The 20,348-nt window shown below is 45.2% G+C and overlaps 1 long non-coding RNA gene across 1 annotated transcript; it reads left to right on the top strand.

Annotated features, from left to right (window-relative positions):
- The first annotated feature begins 15,535 nt into the window (after positions 1–15,535).
- LOC140698845 (uncharacterized) lies at positions 15,536–19,004 on the top strand. The gene is made up of 3 exons (XR_012076839.1): positions 15,536–15,975; positions 18,552–18,728; positions 18,895–19,004. It is a non-coding gene; the product is annotated as an uncharacterized lncRNA (long non-coding RNA).
- Positions 19,005–20,348: the final 1,344 nt, after the last annotated feature.

Consider the following 20,348-nt stretch of genomic DNA (forward strand, 5'->3'; position numbering starts at 1 on the left):
CACGGGGCGGGGCCCCGGAGGGCGGGGCAGCCTCGGCCGGAGCTGGGAGCGGCCCGGCAACGCCGGGCGCTGTGGGGAGAGAGCCGGAAGTGGGGGCGTGGCTACAGCCGGGGCCCGCCCACCGCGGGGGGCTCCGGCTGTGTCTCGCGCGCGGCCGGAAGCGGCTATTTCGGACTTGTGTCTGGCGGAAGTGGTGGTTCCTGTGGTTCGACTGTCGGGCTGTGTGCACCGCCTGTAGCGACCCAGGTTCCGCGGCTGGGGCAGGGTGAGCTGAGACCTACCCCGACTCTGCCACCTACTCGCCCTTCTCCCTCAGACTTTACCGAGCCCCTGGGGGCCGGACCTGGGGGATCCTGGGAGGAAGCAATAGTCAGGGTGGCAGCCAGCGTGTTTTGAGCGCTTACTACGGGCCAAGCCCTGTGCTTGGTTCAGTGATTTACCTGTAGTTTCACTGCAGTAGTACTGCGAGGCGCTTCGCCCCCGTCTTACAGACACTGAAACTGAGATTCATAAAACGTTTTGTAATTATACAGTGGGGCAAAACGGAGTGCAGAGGAAAGCGTGTGGGACTTGACCTTCGTTAGAAATAGACTTTGTAAGTTACTGGTTTTGTGACTGTATCCTAATCTGTGTAAGCCCTGAAGTCCCCCCAAGTCCAAACCAAAGCCTGTATGTGAAAGACGATCTCCATGGGAATAAGCCAGAAGGCTTTAGTTTCAGTTTTATAACCTGACTTGGGGCCCTGGGCTAGGAAACTAAACCAGACACAGAAAACTGAGGGTGGGCAAAGACAGGATCAGCTCGCTAGCTCTGAGCTCTGGGAGCACCTGAATGTCACCATCCAGTTCAATCTCGTGGTTTCACGTTGTGTAAAACTTACCGTGCAAAGACAGATTTGCTGAGACAGGCAGATTGGAAGGGTTTGTGAAGACAAGATCCTTTTGTGTTTGCTTTAACTTCCCCAACTAGCTCAGGTCTAGCATGAGAAGTGCAGTATCTGTGTTCAATTCGCAAGTGAAAATACACCCCAAAAGCCAATTTTTTAAACTTGTTTTGTTTTGGGGGGACATAATTAGGTTTAGTTTTTTTTTTTTAATGGAGGTACTGGGAATTGAACCCAGGACCTCGCACATGCTAAGCACGCGTTCTATCACTGAGCTATAGCCTCCCCTCAAACGGCCAGTTTTAATTCTGTGCTTGCCCTCCCCAAAATCACTTTATGTGATCCTGTGTTTTTATTTCCTCTTTGGTAAAATCAGGACAGTTTTTGCTGCTTGGGCTGAAATTACAAAGATAAGACATAGCTCTCCTTCTCAAGGAGCTCATAGGAGGTGTCTGCTGTCCCTCTATCTGCTTTTGTAATGAAGTTTTATTGGAATGCAGTTACGCCTCTTTGTTAGATATTATCTGGCTACTTTTGCATTGCGAGGGCAGAGTCGAATAGTTGGAGCAGAGACTGTATGGCTCACAAAACTTAAAATATTTACTGCCTGGTCCTTTACAGAAAATGCTTGCAAACCCCCAGTCTAGGGTGTTGCTGGAAAATGGGTTTTGGACAACAGTGGAGATATCTTGCTGAGATGATCCAGAATACAGGGAAACTCATTCTCTCCTAGGGGAATCTAGCAACCTGTGGTGGATGGGGGTCATGTGACACCTGACGTCCATTGAGCACAGCTCTGGGAACTACGTAGCTGCTTCTCTGCAGAATGTTGTGAAGAGTAAAGCAGGCCAGGTGAGCTGCTCTGATGGCAGTGGATGAACTGAAGACAGAGGAGGATCCGCTTAAATCCTCAAGCTATGTCTCAGGGCACAGATCCTCTCATGCTTCCTATGCAGAAGGAACTAAATAACAAACTCAGCTTGGGCCTCTTAGTTGTCGAGTTACAATGTTATTTGAATGTAAGGCCATGCTAGGTGCCACGCGTGGAAGTTAGAGCTCAGGAGGAACACTGCCAGGCTTCAAATCCTGGCTCCTTCACTTTTGAGCTGAGTGACAGCAGGCAAGAGGCTTAGACACAAAGGATGAACTCTGTTCCTCAGTTCATCCTACAGTCGATTCCCAAGACTCCTGGTAGGTAGTTTTGTTTAACAAAGTCTCTGTGAACGCCGACGTAGTGAGTACTGAACCCAGGGAAGAAAACGAGACCAGTACTTCCCTCGCGCTCTACCTTTTCTGGTCTTTATTAATCGAAGATTCATCTTTCCACTCTGAACACAAAACTAAGGACATTAAAATTAGAGAATCTTTAGAATAAAAATGGATAATTGATGAGGACAGGCATATAATTATATATGCATTATTGGGTTGATCCTCCTGACCTGTCACTTGTAACGCTCAGAAATATTAATTTGCCTTTCAGATATTTGCTATGAATAGTTGGGAAAAAATTCTTAAGAGATTATGAAAGCAGGCTGCTATGGATTTACACAGAGGTTTTTCAGTTTTTTAAAAAGTATGTTCTTCATTTCAACACATTTTTAGTTAATTTAGTGGAATTATTCAAAGGTTTTTTGGTATGGTTTAAAACCCTTTTTATTGAGGAATTAGTATACATAAAGAGAAGTGTACATATAAGTTTGTAGCTTGATGAATTTTCAGCAACAGAACCCCCCTGTGTAATCAGCACTCAGACAAGCAAGGGCATACCAGCACCCTGGGGACCCCCGTGTCCTCCTTCCAGGCCCCGAACAGAAATACCAAGTATCTGCAAAGAACCAGAGAAGCCTGAACTCTTACACATTGCTGATGGGAATGCAAAATGGTACAGCTGCTTTGGCAGTTTGGCCGTCTCTTATAAAATTAAACATACACACGCCAGCTGTACCACCCAGCAATCCCGCTGCTAGGTATTTGCCCCAGGGAATTGAACACCAGTCCACACAAAGGCCCGTGTGAAAATGTCTATAGCAACTTTGTTCATAGTTGCCAAAGGCTGGAAACACACAAATGAATCGGTGAGTGGATGGAATACAAATTGTGGTGTATCTATACGACGGACTGCTACTCGGCCGTAGAAAAGCATGAGTTACTGGTACATTCACCAACACTGATGAGTCACAAAAGCGCTATGCTAAGAGAAAGAAAGCAGACAGGCTTTGTACAGTATAATTTCATTTATATGATGCTCATGAAAAGACAATAGTGTAGAGACAAATCAGAGGCCACCAGGGAATGGGTTGTGGGAAGAGGAATTGTCTTAGGGTTGCCAGATAAAATACAGGTTGCTCAGCTAAATCTGGCCACCCCAGCAAAGGGGCATGAGGGAACATTTTGCTGGAGGTATTCTCTATCTTGCTTGTGGTGATGGTTATACAACTGTATACATTTATCACAACTCATGGAAAGTGAATTTTACTGAATGTAAATTATACTTCAGTACATTTAACTAAAAAACAAACAGTGCTGTAAAGAAAGGCCCGTGATGGTAGTTACATAAGTGTGTGTGTGTGTGTGTGTGTGTGTGTGTGTGTAGAGCCACTTAAAATGAATGCATTTTGTATATAAAATATACCCCAATAAAATTGATTTTTTTGAAAAGTTTTACTAGGAATAAAGAGATTCATTTCATGATACAATGAAATGATACAATGATACAAAATTCAACACACCAAGAAGATGAAAAATTCTAAATATTCTGAATTGGAATACACCCAATAAATAATAAGACCTTAAAATATGTGAAGCAAAATTGGCAGAGAAGAAATGGAAAAAAACCCCCAACATAGGCAGAGATTTTAATATGCTGCTTTTAGTGATGTATAGAATAAATCAACCGAAAAAAAAAAACAGTAATATTATTAAAGCCTTGAATGACATAACTAACAAACCCTGGCCTCGTGGACATACATAGATCATTCCAGCTAATAACTGAATAGTCAATAGCTTCATTGGATGTCCTGGGGAAAAGGATTAAGAATATGCATATCAAATTTGAAGATAACACTACAACCTGTGTGACTTGGCTCCCCTTCAGCCCTTGGGTTGACCCCACTGAGCCCCCTTGTCCAGGGTTCTGTGGAGAGTGGCTAAGCAGAGAAATGTCTGATGGCAAACCTGGGGGCCCTGGCAGCAAATACAGCTCTGAACGAATCTGAGGGGCTGTCACGTGGCGTCTCTTTCAGCATCAGCTGCAGAAACCGCTGCTGCCTTCGTGGACAAGGGTAGTGGTGCTGCTGGAGGTGTTTGTATTCCAGGAGTCCAAGGAACATGGCTCAGGGTCCCAGAAATGGAAAATTGGTGGAGGGACTTTGAGGCCAAGCAGGGACTCTTGTCAGAAATTGTTGTTTAAAAAAATTGGTTGTAAATGTTTATTTCCTCCTTATGCAAATGACATGTCTTGTATATCATGATTACCAAAGTTTTGAAGAGGTTATCATTAAAAAAATCTTGGTCAGGAGTTCTGTATGGTCCCTGCTATTCACTGTATACGACATGGGTGGAAAAGAAGTGATAGGAATCTCTAATGCAAATTTAGTGGGAAAGGGCCAATGTAGCTGGATTAAAGCTCACGGTAAACTAGGAATAGAGGAATATATACTCAATATGATAAATAATAATTATTTCAAACTATTATCCTACTTCATACTTAGTGATTAAAAAAAAATTAGAGGCATCCCTAGAAAGATCAGAAACAAGATCCTGATGAACTTTGTTCTAGTCAAAGGAATGAGAGATGAACAACAAATAGAGTACATATTTTAAAGACAACTTTTCATTATTTATATAAGATATGATCAATTACCTAGAATGTCTCAGAGAATTGCCTTAAAATCAACTAATATTTATAAGTTAGTAATCTGTCCATGCAAAATGAGTACATGTCAGTAGATTTCTTGTATCCAACAATAAAAAACAGCTTTAAAAATGTCAGTTACTCTGATAACAAAAATATAAAATACCTAGGGATATATTATTGAGAAACATTCAGGACTTAGTCAAGTTTTAGAATGCTCTTTGTCTGGAGGACTTAAAAATAAACTTGAATACATGAAGAGGTATAGCGTGCTTCTGGATGAGAAAATAAAATCCTGTAAATTTCCTCAAATTAATTTATGGATTTAATACAATTCTAATCAAAAACTCATTTTGTATTCTTTTGGAGCTTGAGAAAATAATTAACATTCATCTTTAAGAGTTAATGATAAAAATAACAAAGAAACTATCTTGCCTGTCTGTATTTCTCAAAATTCCTATAAAATGTGTATTATTTTCATAGTTAAAAAAAAGCTTTCCATTATAAAAACATTTTTTAAGGGAAAATGTTCTGTAGCAACAACAAAAGACAGTTAAGCCCAATACACATTTAAGAACAGTACAGCGTGTAACCGCGGAGACACAGAGCTCTCTCGAGTCTCTGGGTCTCTCCAGCCCTTATTAGATTATGGTTAGAGTTCAAGTCACTCCACTTAAAAAGACTGACAAAGGAATGGAAAAAGAATTCTTTGAGAAGAAGATTTGATGTGACGTGACATGATCTGATGCTGTTTTGCTTAGAGGAAAAAAACAACAAAGAAACCACCCAGTTACAGTCTTGCAGAACCTGAACGATTTTTCCAGGAATGATGTTGATCAGCTGTCTGTGTGACTGAGCAAACAAGCAGTAAGTGTCACTGGTTTGATAGTGCACTTGGGAGATGAAGAAAGGCTGCTTTCTGTCCTTGAGATTTTCACTGCCATAAGCTCTAGCGTGTCATCTGTGTTCTGTGCAGTCATTCGTCTATTTCCGGCCAAAGGGGTCGGAAGGCCCAGGTGCATTTGATGGTTTCGGAACACTAAACCTCGCTCACTGTTTCCAGTTATAACCCAAGTCCAAAGGGGCACCCCAGTGAACCCTAACCAGGACCCCCGGGGGAAATACCACACTTCCTCTCCTTTAAATTTCTAGTTTCCCTGTGGCGCTTACGGTTTCACCGATCCCGCACGCACGCACACACACAGATATTCCTATCCTCAAGATTTTGTCTTCTGTGGATTTCACACATTTTGGAGACGTCTGACTGTCCTAAAAGCCGCTTTAGAATTTCCACCTCATGTTTCCAGAAAGGCAGCCCGGGAGATAGTGCTGGGGAAACCTTTCCATGCCTTGAAAAATACACACAGAGGTGCTTCTGTTTCTCGAATTCAGGGAGCCCAGGCCACCCTCCACCGCTCCTGGGCGCTGCCTTCTGCCAACGCCTACATCCCACCTCCGATGGCACCAGACCTGTGTCTCCCCACCCCCAGTCTGATATCCTCCAAGGGGACTCCGTCCTTTGTGTGCTCTGACACTCTTTGTCCTGGTCCCAGTGATCTTCATGCCTTCTCTACTTCAGCCTCCCACCCCCAAGCCACACTCAGGACCCCGCCTTGTTGAGGCGGAGAGGCTCCATCTCAGAGATAATTCCTTCAGCCTCCTCCCCACTCTGCTTTTCGCGCTTTGCCCTGCTGTTCCTTCCTTCCTCCTCCAGCTTGGATTCTGTCATCCAATAAGTAAGTTTCTCTCTCTTGCCAGTGGAGTATCCTCTTCTCCCTTGTCCTCCCAGTGCACCCACTTGGTGACACTTCCCTGCATGAATCAGCTGTCCACCTTTTTCACACCTGCCTCTGGGCACTGAGGAAGTTGCATGGTCTCCTGCCTTAAGCAGGCCCTGTGTACTGCCAGAAACCCAGTGACTTCCTGGTTAGGGCTCACTGCCACCCCTTCCACCACACCCCCTCTCACTTTCAGCAGAAGGTCTTGCCTCTTTCTTCAAAGAGATAGTGATGGGAACCCTCTCAACTCCCAGGTCTCTGGCTGCGTCGGACCTGAATCTGCATCCATCTTTTTCTGTCTCATAAAGGATTATCTCCTCACCTGGGTGGGGGGATTCAGTCCCCCACTGTCTCACTAAGACCCTCGTCCCACTGGTTGAGTGCTCCCCTCCTGTGTGTGCTCCCACCCCGCTTCCGCTGGCATCATCCCTTCAACAGTGAAACACTCTCAGGCACTTTTCTAACTTCTTGAGATGAAAGTTTATCCCATTAACTTTCAACTTTTTCTTTTTTCCTAAGATATGCATATAAGACTATAAATTTCTTCTCTGTACTGCTTTAGCTGTACCCCATGGTTTAAGGATATAGTACTCTCATTATTTGTCAGTTCAAAATATTTCTGAAGTCTCATCTGAATTATTCCTTGATCTGTTTGTTATTTAAATGTATGTTTCTTAATTTCCAAATAAATAGGAATTTTCCAGTTTTTTGTTTGTTCTCAATTTCTAGATTAATTGCACTGTCTTTGGAAAATATGTTCTGTACTATTTTAGTACTCTGAAGTTTGTTGAAATTGCTTAATCAATCAGTGTAGAGTCACTTTGTGTAAATGTTTGGAATGCGTTTGAAAAGAATGTGTGTTCTGCAGTGTCGTATATGTGTAAATCAAGTCTTTTGTTTATTACATTGTCCAAATCTTCTATATCCTTACTGAGTTTTTGTCTACTTGTTCCATCAGTTATTGAGAGAGAAGTGTTAAAACTTTCTGTTGAATGTAGATTGTCTCTTTCTCCTTGATGTTCTATCAATTTTTGCTTTACTTGTTTTGAGGTCATGTTATTAGGTGCATATCAGTTTTGAACTAGTATTTTTTTCTCTGGAACTTAATATTTTTCTTTATGAGGTAATCTTTATTTTTAAGGATTAGCTCAGGGTCTACCTTGTCAGACATTAATATATAAACCATCTTTCATTTGTTTAATGTTTTTGTGTATATCTATATCTGTATATATCTTTTCCTACCTATTTACTTTCAAAATTTCACTACCATGTTCTAGATATGTCTCTTTTAAAAAAAAATGCAATTAGATTTTTAAAAAATTCAGTCTGACAATATTTGTCTTTTAACTGGAATATTCAAACATTTAATATAATTATGGATTTGCATGTAATGTAATTATGTTATGTTTAAAGCAACTATGGATTTATATGTACTACTTTATTTTGTACTTTCTATGTGTCCCACTTGTGTGTTTTTTTGTCTCCTTTCATGATTTCTTTTGGATTGATTAAGGATTAGCTCAGAGTCTACCTTGTCAGACATTAATTTAAAAAATTTAAAAAATTTTAATTTAATAGTTTAAAAAAATTATTCTACTTCTCCCCTCTGCTAATTTATAAGTTATGCACTGTTGCTATTCTGTCAGTGATTAACCTAAATTAAAACATTAGTAACCTTCATATCAATATTTACACTTAGTACCTTTACTCCTAATCCCAGTCGATCTGAGACTCTCAGAACTTATAACTCCATTTATTCCACTCCTGATTTATATTATCATTGTCATATATTTTAATTTGATGTTTTAAAAATATTCTGTCAGACAGTGTTTATTTCCATTTACCCACATGTTTACTGCTTTCTTTTCTTTTAATTCCTTCCCGTTTCCCCAGTTTCCCATCCAAGGTCACTCTCTTTCTGCCTAAACAACTTTACTTAGTAAGGAGCTGCTGTTTGTGAATTCTTTCGGGTTTTTTGCCTGAAAATGTCTAGATTTCTCCTGCACTATTTTTTTTAAATTGAAGTATAGTTGATTTACAATGTTGTGTTAGTTTCTGGTGTACAGCATAGTGATTCATTATGCATGTATATTCTTTTTCATTGTAGATTATTACAAGTTATTGGATATAGTTCCCTGTGCTGTACAGTAGGACTTCGTTGTTTATCTGTTCTGTATACAATAGTTAGTATCTGCTAATCCAAAACTCCCAGTTTATTCTTCCCCCTCCCTTTCCCCTTTGGTAACCATACGTTTGTTTTCTATGTCTGCGAGTCTCTTTCTGTTTTGTAAGTAAGTTCATTTGTATCACTTTCTTAGATTCCACATATAAGTGATACCATACGACATTTGTCTTTCTCCATCTGACTTCAGATGCTGCTACTTCTTGCAGCTTTTAGGAATGTTCTCATTGTCTTTGTACTATGCTGTATCTCAGAGTGAACTTCTTTTTCTTTTTTCTGCTCCTCCCTGGCCTGCTTCCTCTAATTCACAACGGTGTAGCAGGAAAAGTACATTGCAATGAAGAGTTCTGTTCCAAAAGGGAATGATGAAAGATACGCAGGAGTTGGTGGTCCATCGCAGTGATGAAAGCCTGCTGGGCAGGCAGTGTGAGCTCCCTTTGCCATTGGTGAGAACTTCATTTCCTCCAAAGGAGGAGCCCCTTGTCCGGGATCTTTTCTGAGAGACTGAACGTACAAATGGACAATGGCCAGACCATATATGAAAACAGAACTCTAACCCACAATCTGCCCAGGAAACCAACCCCCTCATCCATGATGAACAGCCCAGGAGGCCAGCCTGCTCTCCGACTTGCAGGAAACCACGTTGACATCTCTAGTAACAATGCAGGAAGAGAAGTGATAACTTCGGTAACAGTCAGTCCAGTGTGGCCAGGATTTGTTTATGAATGGCCAGCTTCCCTTTTGTCCCTGTTTCTGATTTAGGACCAACAAGAGAAAGCCAAATATGCCCCCCTAACCAATCACACAGGACACCCCACTTCTAGTCAGCCCACTTCCAGCTCCCCAGGCCAATAGCCTCCAATCAGGGCACACCGGAGGGTTCCCCCACCCCATGAAGTGTTTTCTCTCCTCTACCTGCTCTTGAGTCTCTGCCAGATGCACGTGACGGTGGCCGACCCCCTTGCCACAGCCAGCTCTGAGTCGGTAACCTTTGCTTGTTCTCATTTGGATGATCTTGGTTTATTTCCTCACTTTCCATCACCTCTTTGCCTACAACAGAAGCGACCCCCTTTGGGGGCTGCAGAGCCTTCCTGTCCACTGCATGCTTGTCTCTGCTGGCGCCCGAGAGAAGACGGCCCCGCCCGCACGCCTGTGCGGCTGCCCCAGCTTGCCGGGCGCCTCCTCACAGGCCTGAGAACGAAGACTCCTTGTCTTCCGCCGCCTGCGGGTTCTCCACTGGCCAAGGGACATGTCTGCAGGTCGGGCTCTCTGGTGTCAGCCTCTGAGACGCTGGGGTTCACGTGCAGGTGGTCGCCCAGGGAGGGGTTCCAGGGGTCAGCACCTGCGGAGAAGTGGAGGAAGCAAAACTGGATGAAGGAAGGCGTTGAGATGAGACGTGGTCACAGCAAGGCCTCCGCGTATCTTACAGGGAACTCTGGAGCTGGGACGAGGGACCTGGGCCTTTATCCACCCACGTGGACCAGGTATTGAATGCGGCTGCTCCAAGAAGGGGCCATGATCATTAAAAACAAATTTTTTTTTTGTGGGGGAGGTATTTAGGGTTTTATTTATTTATTTTTTAGTGGAGGTGCTGAGGATTGAACCTAGGACCTTGTGCATGCCAGGATGTGCATGCTAGGCACGCACTCTACCGCTAGCTACACCCTCCCTCCTCCTAGGGCCACGATCTTGAAGAGGCAGCTTTCACTGTCCCTGTGCTTCAGTCCCAGAGGAGGGGTGTGGGGTCTGACCAACCCATCGGTGTCCACCACAGAAAACCCCAAAGTGCAACCTACTCAGAAGCCAAAGGAAGTTACCGCACTTCTGCATCAGCAGAGAAAACAGTGACAGCCTCGATGGGTGAGACCAGGACTCACACAGGAGCCTCTGAGAGAGAATAACGGGAACCCAAAGGAGATACAGACAGGCGACAGGCAGCCTTCTGAAAAGAAAAAGACATCACTTGCAAAATTAAAAGTTCAAAAGAGGAAGTGAGAAAAATGGTGGTCCCTGCTGAGAACCTTCTGAAAGATCAGATGGCAAAACTGACAACATGGCGCAAAATGACCATGAAAATGGAAACCAAGACGCGAGGTAAGAGATCTGGGAGTCAGACCCAGAGGACTCGAGACTTGAACGATGGATCTTCCAGAAGAAGAAGGGGAGAGCAGCAGGGGGAGTAACTGAAGAAACAGCAAAGCGCTGTTCCCACCTCCAGGAGGTCCTTCCCTGCCCGCTGTCCCCTGCGCCACGTCTGAGGTGTGTGTCGGCCATCATGTTCTCCTTGGGGGACGTCCAGCGTCAGGAGCCTGCTTCCAGGCTGTGCAAGCTCGGGGGCCTGCAGGTTGCTTTGGTTTCAACGCCCGAACAGCATAGCATTTAAAAGTCTGGCTTCCTGACTTCTCTGGCCATGCAGTTCCCTCAAGGAATGATCAGACTTCAGAGGTTTCCAGCCTGTCTGCATGTGCGAGTACCACACCCCCATCCTTTCCTAAGCACAGGTCTCGACCTTGCTTTGATTTCTTTGCCTTCTCACCACCACCGCCCTCCCCTCCCCGCGTTACCCAGCTGAGAGTTGAAGGGTCTTTGCCGGTCACCACGTTGGATGGTCTGGCTTCCTGTTACCTGGTGTCTACGAGCACTTGGATTTTCTTAATCCATAAGGTCTCAAATTTCTGTACTCTTATGTTCCTTTTCACTTTGCTTGAAAATGGGTCCAGTTTGCTGGAGCCTGTCTATTTCTCCTAACACTTGGCCAAATGTAACTGGTGTTAGTTTCCCGTCTGCCGTCTTCCCCAAAGTCTGCAAGCACCGGAGGAAGGTGGGTGAGCTCCCCGGTCATCACAGGAGACATTGAACCTGATGTTTTGCCTCTGCATCACAGAAGTCTGTCTGATAGTACCTTCCACATTGCCACACATTTTAATGTTTGCTTCCGTTTTATTTTTGCAACAGTAGCACCCCACTTCTTTTTTTCTTAATTGAAGTATAGTCGATTTACAATGTTGTGTATTTTCTGGTGTACAGCATAGTGATTCGGTTATACATACATACATATATATATCCTTTTCATATTCTTTTCATTACAGCTTATTACAAGATACTGAGTGTAGTTCCCTGTGCTCTACAGCAGGACCTTGTTGTTTATCTGTTTTATATGTAGTAGTGTGTATCTGCAGATCCTGAACTCTCAATTTATCCTTCCCCATGCCCGCTTTCCTCCCTGGTAACTATAATTTTGTTTTCTGTCTGAAAGTCTTTTTTTTTGTAAAAAAGTTCATTTCTGTCTTTTTTTAGATTCCACATATATGTGACATCATATGGTATTTTTCTTTTTCTTTCTGGCTTAGTTCACTTAGAATGACAATCTCCAGGTCCACCCATGTTGCTGCAAATGGCATTATTTTATTCTTTTTGGTATGGCTAAGGAGCATTCCGTCGTGTATGCATACGTCACAACCTCTTTGTCCAGTCATCTATCAGTGGACCTTTAGGTGGCTTCCATGTCTTGGCTGTTGTCAGTAGTGCTGCTGTGAACATTGGGGCAGGTGTCTTTCTGAATTAGAGTTTCCTCCCTGTGTATGTCCAGGAGTGGGATTGCTGGATCATAGGGTAAATCTAGTTTTAGTCTTTTGGGGAATTTCCATAATGGCTGCACCAAACTGCAGTACCCCACTTCTAATCCTGATTTTGATATTAGGACAGTACCTTAATCCAATTGGACTTTAATGTTGCAGAGTTCCAAAAGTTTAGTCCACCCTGACACTAGGTAGGCTCTGGCGAGGCGACAAGGACACTGTCCACAATTGTGTGGCAAGTACCGGGAGGCGCTGTCCTTTCCGACCACATAACTGCATGAGGTCACATTTTCTTCATATGCTTGAACCCGAGTAACATTTTGCAATAAACCGAATGTGGAAACTGATACGAGGAGCCAGACAGGAAAGAGATCTGCAAAAGTTTAAACGATGCCGTCTTCTCACTAGTTTCTGATTTGGTAAATATAACCATTTTTCATTAAAAAGAGGTATTTGTGTCAGCATGCAAGGGTGCTTGTTGTTTTAAATGAACAGATAATTTACAGATTTCTCAGTTTTAATTTCTCTTGTGGTAAAGAGCAGATCGAACCCTTATAGAGCTCTTCAGGACCCTCAAAAAACCATGAGTGTAAAGGGGTCCTGAGACCACGACGTGTGGGACCCAGCGCTCCTGTAAACGCTCCTGTTCCTCAGGGTCTGACCCTCCTCTGTGGTCAAGCTCACCCTCGCCCCTGACTTCCCCACATCTATTGCCTCTGCTGTGAGTTTCAAGGGTCTGTTTTGAAACTCAAAAGCCAAGAATTGACTTTTGTTTATTTGGCATCTGGCCACCAGTGCCGGGATTGGCACGGACACCTCGTAGCCCTCACAGGACCTGCCACACCGCCCAGGGCACACAGAGAGTGTTGTGGGCGAGAGAGAGTTACTCCCTCATTATCTGGGCCGGCAGGGAGAACGTGAGGCTTACTTGTTCTTCATGGAGATCAGAAAACAGTTTTGTAACATTTAATGAGATGGAAAAATGTTCTTGTAATTAAAGGCTCTTGGGGAAAAAAAAAAAAAACAAAACAGCAGGCACATTCTCAGCCCGAGAACTTGGCATTGGCTGTACCCTCCATCTGGAATGTTCTTCTTCCAGATGTCCTCTTGACCCATCCTCCCTTCCTTCTCGTCTTTGCTTCTTGGTCTGGCTTCTCCATGAGCTCTTTCCTGACCATCCTGTGTTCTCCCGATCCCCCACCCCTGTTCCACATTTTAGTTTTTATAGTACTTCTAACATATTGCACAATTACACTTGTTAGTTATTCTGCCTCCCCTGCCTCTGAAGTGTAAGCCCCAAGACAGCAGGGGTCTTTGTTTGGTATCCAAGGCACTGGCCCAGACCATAGTAGGTGTTCAATAAATATTGGTGGAGTGAATAAATGATGAATAAATGTCAGGTTGATATAAAAGGAGAAACATTCATCCAAATCTGCGCCCACAGAGCACACAGGAGCTGCAATGTTACGTCCCACCCTTTGCCTTGGAACTGATTGGAGCCCTCATCCCTGAACCTTTTTCAACTTCCAGCTCGATGCCACAGCTGCGGAAACTGGAGTCTGAATAAAGTCTGACCCAGGGTGACTCCCATACATACGAGGCTGTAACCGGAGGGACCCAAAGGTGTGCGGGCAGGGGTGTTCATTACAGCATGAGGTCTGACACTAAACGGCTGGACGCTGGCTAAAAACTATTTGGCATGCTTAAATAGAGTGCAGTATGCCCGTGAGAGGAATTTTAAAACAGCTATTAAAATAGTGCTTTTAAAGAATCATTAATAATATTGGGAAATGCTCAGGACGTAGCATTAGGTGAAAAAAGGCAAGATAAAAATTACATATAAAATGCGCAACTGAAATAACAAAATAAATGACAATCGTGTGCAGTTATAACCCAGAGAGTAAAACCAGCACCCGTGAGTCCATGTTCGTGTAAGTAACTGGAAAAGTGAATCAATGGGGAGGAAGCTGTTACTTAGATTCTTGGGCCCACGTCGTTCCCTCCCTCCCACCAATCGGATGTTTCTATTATTTTGTACAGCAATTCATTTCCGTTTAGCCCAATTATAATTTTCTTTACTCATCCTTCCCTGGTGTAACTCAGACCTGGTTTCCCACTGAAGGACATTCTCAAGCTGCTTCTCCACTGAGGGTTTGTCTGTAAACTCTCTTAGTTTTGTTTGCCTGGAAAAAAGTCTTTACTTGCCCCTCATTCTCTGAGGCACTTTTTCTGGGTTTAGGACGCCAGGTTGAGACTTCTCATTCCCTGCTGGGCACTGTTGGTCTAACTGGCATTTCTTCCTCGGCACTCGGCCATTTTCTCTGGCTGATTTTAAGAACTTCCTCTTTGGTGTTCTGCTGCCTTCCTGCTGCACTTGCTATTAATTTACTGCCTCTCAGCCCCAAGCCCACCTCTCACGGGGCTGAAAGATGCTGGGGGGACAGCAGAGGTGGAGGGGCTGTCACCCTGTTTCCATGTGCTCCTCCCCTCGGGCACTGGCTGCTTCCTAGCAGAGGGTCACCAGCGAGTGGCGTCACTGTGAAAGGGCTCCGTGGTCCCCCTGGGGCTGGGTTTCCAGTGGGTGCTGCAGGCACAACACCTGTTGACTTCCTAACCCCCTCCTGCCACCTTCAGTGAGGTCCGGTCTCTGCCCGGGACCTCCTCCCACGGGTCTCTGTCTCAGCCTTGGGGCTGGGTGCTTCTTACACCCACTATTCCTGCATCCTTCACACTTGTCTTTGTCTCTTGCTACCCAACCCCCCATTACTCCATCCCCTGCCATAGTTAATAACGCTTTAGAATAAACTTTCCCTGTCCAGCGACTGTGTGGTTCCTGTCTCCTGATCAGACCCTGAATGATACACATACGACGTGTCCAGGTGTGGATTTCTTTCTTCTTTTTCGTTTTAAACTCCTGCTTGGAATTCACCGGGCTTTCCGAGTCTGAAGTCTTGGTAACTATCACTTCTGTAAAACTTTCAGCCACTATAACGTTGAATGTTGCCTCTATCCCCCTCTTTGATTTTTCCCTCTAGAGCATTGATTTTGTCTGTTAGATCTTCTCTCTCCATCTTCCAGAGGTCCTCATCTCCCTAAAGAAAACTTCATTGAGCATGCTGCACAACTTAAAGTGAACAACACAATAGTTTTTAGTATATTCACCGAGTTGTGCAACCATCACCACAATGTTAGGACATTTTCATCACTCCCCCACCAGAAAAAAAAAAAAAAACCCACACCCATTAGCAGTCACTTCCCAGCCTCCCCTCCCCAGCCCTCTGCCTCTGGCAACCACTCACCTACTGTCTGTCTCTACGGATTTGCCTGTTCTGGACATTTCAAGGAAATGGAATCATAATAATTAAAATGCCTGGCTTCTTTCACTTAGCATGATGTTTTCAAGATTCGTCATGTATTATTGGAACTTCATTCCTTTTTTGGATGAATAATAGTCCATTGTATGGGCATATCACATTTTGTTCATCTGTTGATGGACCGTTGGATTATTTCCACCTTTTGGTTACTACGAGTAACGCTGCTATCAGCATTCAAGTTTTTGTGTGAGTTTATGCCTGTTTCTCTTGAGTGGCCTCCTTGGAGTGGAACTGCTGAGTCACAAGGGAACTCTGTGCTGAACTCTTCCAAGGAGCTTCCAGGCTGTTTCCAGAGCGGCTGCACCATTTCACGTTCCCCAGGAACGGGTAAGTCCGCTTCCTTTAGATTTGTTCCTCTCTCCGTGCTTCCCTCGGTGCGGCGCGGTGCGGCCGCCCCTCTCCAGCGCACTCTCACGTCTCGCCAGGTGTCTAACCTTGTCGTGCCGAGCCTAGTTTCAATTATAATTTTTATTTTTGGAATTGGTCTTTAGCCCTTTTCTCCAACATGCCTGCAAATCTGGTGATTCCTTGCCTCTTTGTCATACTTCGAGTTTCCCCTTTTCTCTCTTTAAATGTTTGAAGAAGATTTCAAACCGACAGTTCAAGAGTCTGCAGTTTTTATGGCTTTGAGGCTACAGTTTGCTTTTCCTGCTGACTTTTGCTCATGGTGGTTCTTTCCTGCTGGGCTCAGTGAGTTTTGTAGCTTTATTAGTGGGAACTCTTTGAGGACTGGATCTGAAGTGCATTTGCTCCAGAGTTGCCTCTGCTTTGCCAGGCTCCAGGGCACTCTACCAAGAGGGACCACTTTAGCTCCCATCCTCAGGGTGGGTCTTGAGGTGGCTTCTGGCTCTGAAGCCCTGGGACAACAGCACTATGCTGAGACACTCACGGAGATTTTTTTCCCTCCTTTTCACTTTTTCTGTTCTGCTCAGAACGAAGGCCAACACAGGGACATCTTCTTCCTCCCTCCCATCCCCAAGACACCCCGTGGGGCAGGTTTTTCTTGTTGTTCACTCACTGGAAATGTCCTTTTTCAGAAGATTCTCAGATTTTGGGCGGTTTCTGATCTGACCTTCCACCTTGCTCAGGACCTGACCTCTGTTCCTGCCTCCAATGTGCTGTTAAACCCAGCTCTGAGGTTCCTGGGAGCAGAGATGCACCCCCAGAGGAAGGCCAGCTGCAGTCTGCCCTGACTGATATATAAATATAAAGATATTATATATATAAATGTATAATATATAAATAAATATATTTTATACACAGATATAAATAAAAATGAGTATAAATTTATATTTATATATAAACATAATATATAAATACAAATAAATATAAATTTTATGTTTTATATTTATAAATTTTATATTTTTGTTTATAAAAGGAGAATTTCAAATTTCAAATATCTATAAACGTGCCAAGAATAGTACAAGGACACCAACAGACTCATCACACATTGTTAAAAACCATCAGCCCATGGCCAATCTCAAAGCCCACCACCCAGAATTACACTTCTGAAGCAAATTCCAGACATCATACTATTTTATCTGAAAATACTTCAGTGTGCGTTTCCCAGAGATGAGAACTGTCTTAAAAACATAGCCACAATATCTGTACTCACACCTAAGATTTTAAATAATAATTTCCTAATATCATCAGTGTTCAGTTTTCTGCTGTAATCAGTGTTCAAATCCTCAATTGCCTCACAAATATGAGATCGCTTCCTTATTTTTCTTATTTTCTTACTATTTTTGGTCTTAATGATGCCCCCTACTTTCCCGCCAACTCTACCACACATTAAAAAATGTTTTAAATAAGATTGCTTGTGGTATTTTTATGTGTTTTGTACCAGGTGGCATCCTCTGGGTATCTAGTCGGTTATTTTGCCAGAAACAAGCTCCTCACCATGACTTGGCTTTTGAGTATGTGCCTAGAAAAAAAAAGACTGCGAGGGAATACATAAAAATGCGTACAGTAGTCAGATCTCAACCATGAAATGAGATTTGATTTTTGTTCCCTTCTTTACCCTTTCCTATATTTTCCAACTTTTCTGCAATGACCATAAATTAATTTTATAATAAGAATATCAAATATGAAATAAAGCCAGGGAATCTAATGAAAGCCATAAGCACTGCCACCTAATCCCAGCCCTTCTCCAACTTTCAGCCTCACTGACATCAAACTTCCTCTAGCATAGGGCTGCCCCAGGCCACTTGCACATTCCCTGGACTCTTCACCAGACTATTGGGGTTGGCAAGGGGCGAGTAGGCGAGAATCCTGACTTCATCCCCTCTGCCTGCCGATCGGCTTGCCCACCGCTGAGGGTCCTGAGCCTCTGGGGAGGGTCAGGACAGGCTGGCAGTGGAAATCTGCCTAGAGCTTTTCTTCCCATGTGATCTGGCAAACATGGCAGGGGAAGAGGTGGGGGAGACAGCTGTCAAAATGTTCACAGCAGCCCCCACCTTGATGAAGGGCATCTAGGAAGAAGTCAACACCTCTGACCCTGCACAAATGACTCAGGCAGTAGTTTGTGCAGGTTTGGGTGGGATGGAGAGGGCAGAGCCCTGGGTGCAAATCACAGCTCTGAGACTGGCCCAGGTCGTGGCCTTAGGCCAGGTTCTCAGGCTCTCTGAGCCTCAGTTTCCTTGCCACAAAATGGGGATGATACTAGAGCCTCCCCGCTGGGGCATCACGAGTGCCAGTCCCGGGTCTGTAGACCTGAAAGGCCTGGGTGTGAAAGTCGTGGGCAGACCAGGGAGGCTCAGGGCAGCTCCCTTGAGGGGGGCCTGCCCAGATGTTACGAGGTTTGAGCTTCAGTGCCTAGGCCCCCTCCCCCAGGCACATGCCGGGAAGCCTCTGTGCCCTGTAGCAGCATTTCATGATGGCTGCCTGGTGTTCTTAATCCCCAGGACAGCCCAACCAGACAACGGCTTTCTCCACTGGCGCAGACTAGGAAACAGAGGTCCCCGGGGATCCCACAACTTGCCCAGACTCCTGCAGCGGGGCCTTGACCCTGCCCCCTCTTCTGGGAGCCGAATTCTCTCCTTTCATCTTGACAGTATCAGGTGTGTGCAGCTGTGTCTCAGGTGAGGTCCTGTTTCCTGGCACTCCTCCCTTTCTGCTTTTGTTTTCGGGTTTTGTGCGTTTTGAAAAATTAGTTGTATAGAAGTGTAGGTGATTCACAGTGTTGTGTTAGTTTCTGGTGCACAGTGTGGTGATCCTGTTGTACGCATATATTCTTTTTCATTATAGGTTATGGAATATGTTCCCTGTGCTCTACGGTGGGACCTTGTTCTTCATCTGTTTTGTGTAGTTTGTATCTGCTAATTCCAAACTCCCAGCTTATTCCTCCTGCCCTTTCCCCTATAGTAACCATAAATTTGCTTTCTATGTCTGTGTAAAGAAGTTCATTTGTATTATTTTGTGATCCCACATGTAAGTGACATCGTATGCTATTTGTCTTTGTCTGACTTGACTTCACTTAGTGTGAGAATCTCTAGGTCCCTCCCTGTTGTTGCCGGTGCCCTTCCCTTGTTTGTTTTATGAGGGGGAGGTAATTACCTTTATTCATTTATATTTGGAGGAAGGACTGGGGATTGAACCCAGGACGTCGTGCTCGCTAAGCACGCACTCTGTCACTTGAGCTGTACCCTCCCTTCTGACGAGGTTTCTTTGCTGATTCCTGGAGCGCCAGGAAGAGCCGGACAGGGCGGGGTGCTGCTGCCCCCTCGTGGCCATATGAATCACTGCAGGCCCGAGCCAGGAACACCGGGCCCAGAAAGTGCCTGAGACACCCTGGCTGCCCAGGGCCTCATTCCTCTTTCCGGCTCCCCCACCTCCTCCGGCTCCCAGGGCGCGGTGGGGACGAGAAATAACAAGGTCTGCAGCTCCATTCCTGAAGTCCCTGAGGGTATTCAGTCAAGTCACCCAACCTGCCCTGGCCTCAGTTTTCCCCTCTGTAGAATGAGCATAAGTGAGATCTTCCCCGAAGAGCTCTTAGGAGGATCCCGATCCTGTGAGTGAGCAGGGGCCCAGTGATGCTCCTGGGGAAATAGAAACAGGGCCTGGAGGACTCTTCCTGCAGCCTCCAGCCCAGCGAGAGCAGCGGGAAACCCAGGGCATGCCCATTCCTTGCAGGGAGGACACAGTCTTGGTACAAAGTCTGCAGAGCTCTGTTGGCTGGGAGGTGGGGGCTGCACATCAAAGGCGCCGCATGCCCGGCCCGCTGTGACCTTTGGTCAGAGAATTACTGACAAGCAGGGAAGGACATGTGATCCTGGTCTGGGAGGGGCCCTGGCAGGAGGCACGTCCCCCACTGCCAGGTACCCCCAGCACCAGCTCTCAGCCTTGCCTGCTGAACCTGGCGGGGGCGGATGGACGAAGCCCTGAGAGGCCCAGGCTCTGCTCCCTGCTTTGTGAAGGTTCATGTCCTTGCTGCCCGATGCCCCAGCGTGAGCATCCTCAGACTCAACGCCAGCCCCAGCTGTCCTGCTGGACCTACGAGGCCGGAGAAGCCCCCTCACTCCCAACAGGGCCTGAGGGCAGCTGCTGCTTCTAAGATCCCAGCAGGGAGAAGGGCCCTTTGTGGGACTAGCAGGGAGCCAAGACTGCCAGGTAACCTCAGCCACAGCCCTGAGACCTGCACCCTCCTTTGTCACCTTCAGGCAAAGCCTCCTGTCCTGGGGGCCTCCGATGACTTCTTTCTA

The sequence above is a fragment of the Vicugna pacos genome, chromosome 10 (genome assembly GCF_048564905.1).
Source record: "Vicugna pacos chromosome 10, VicPac4, whole genome shotgun sequence".
NCBI lineage: Eukaryota > Metazoa > Chordata > Mammalia > Artiodactyla > Camelidae > Vicugna > Vicugna pacos.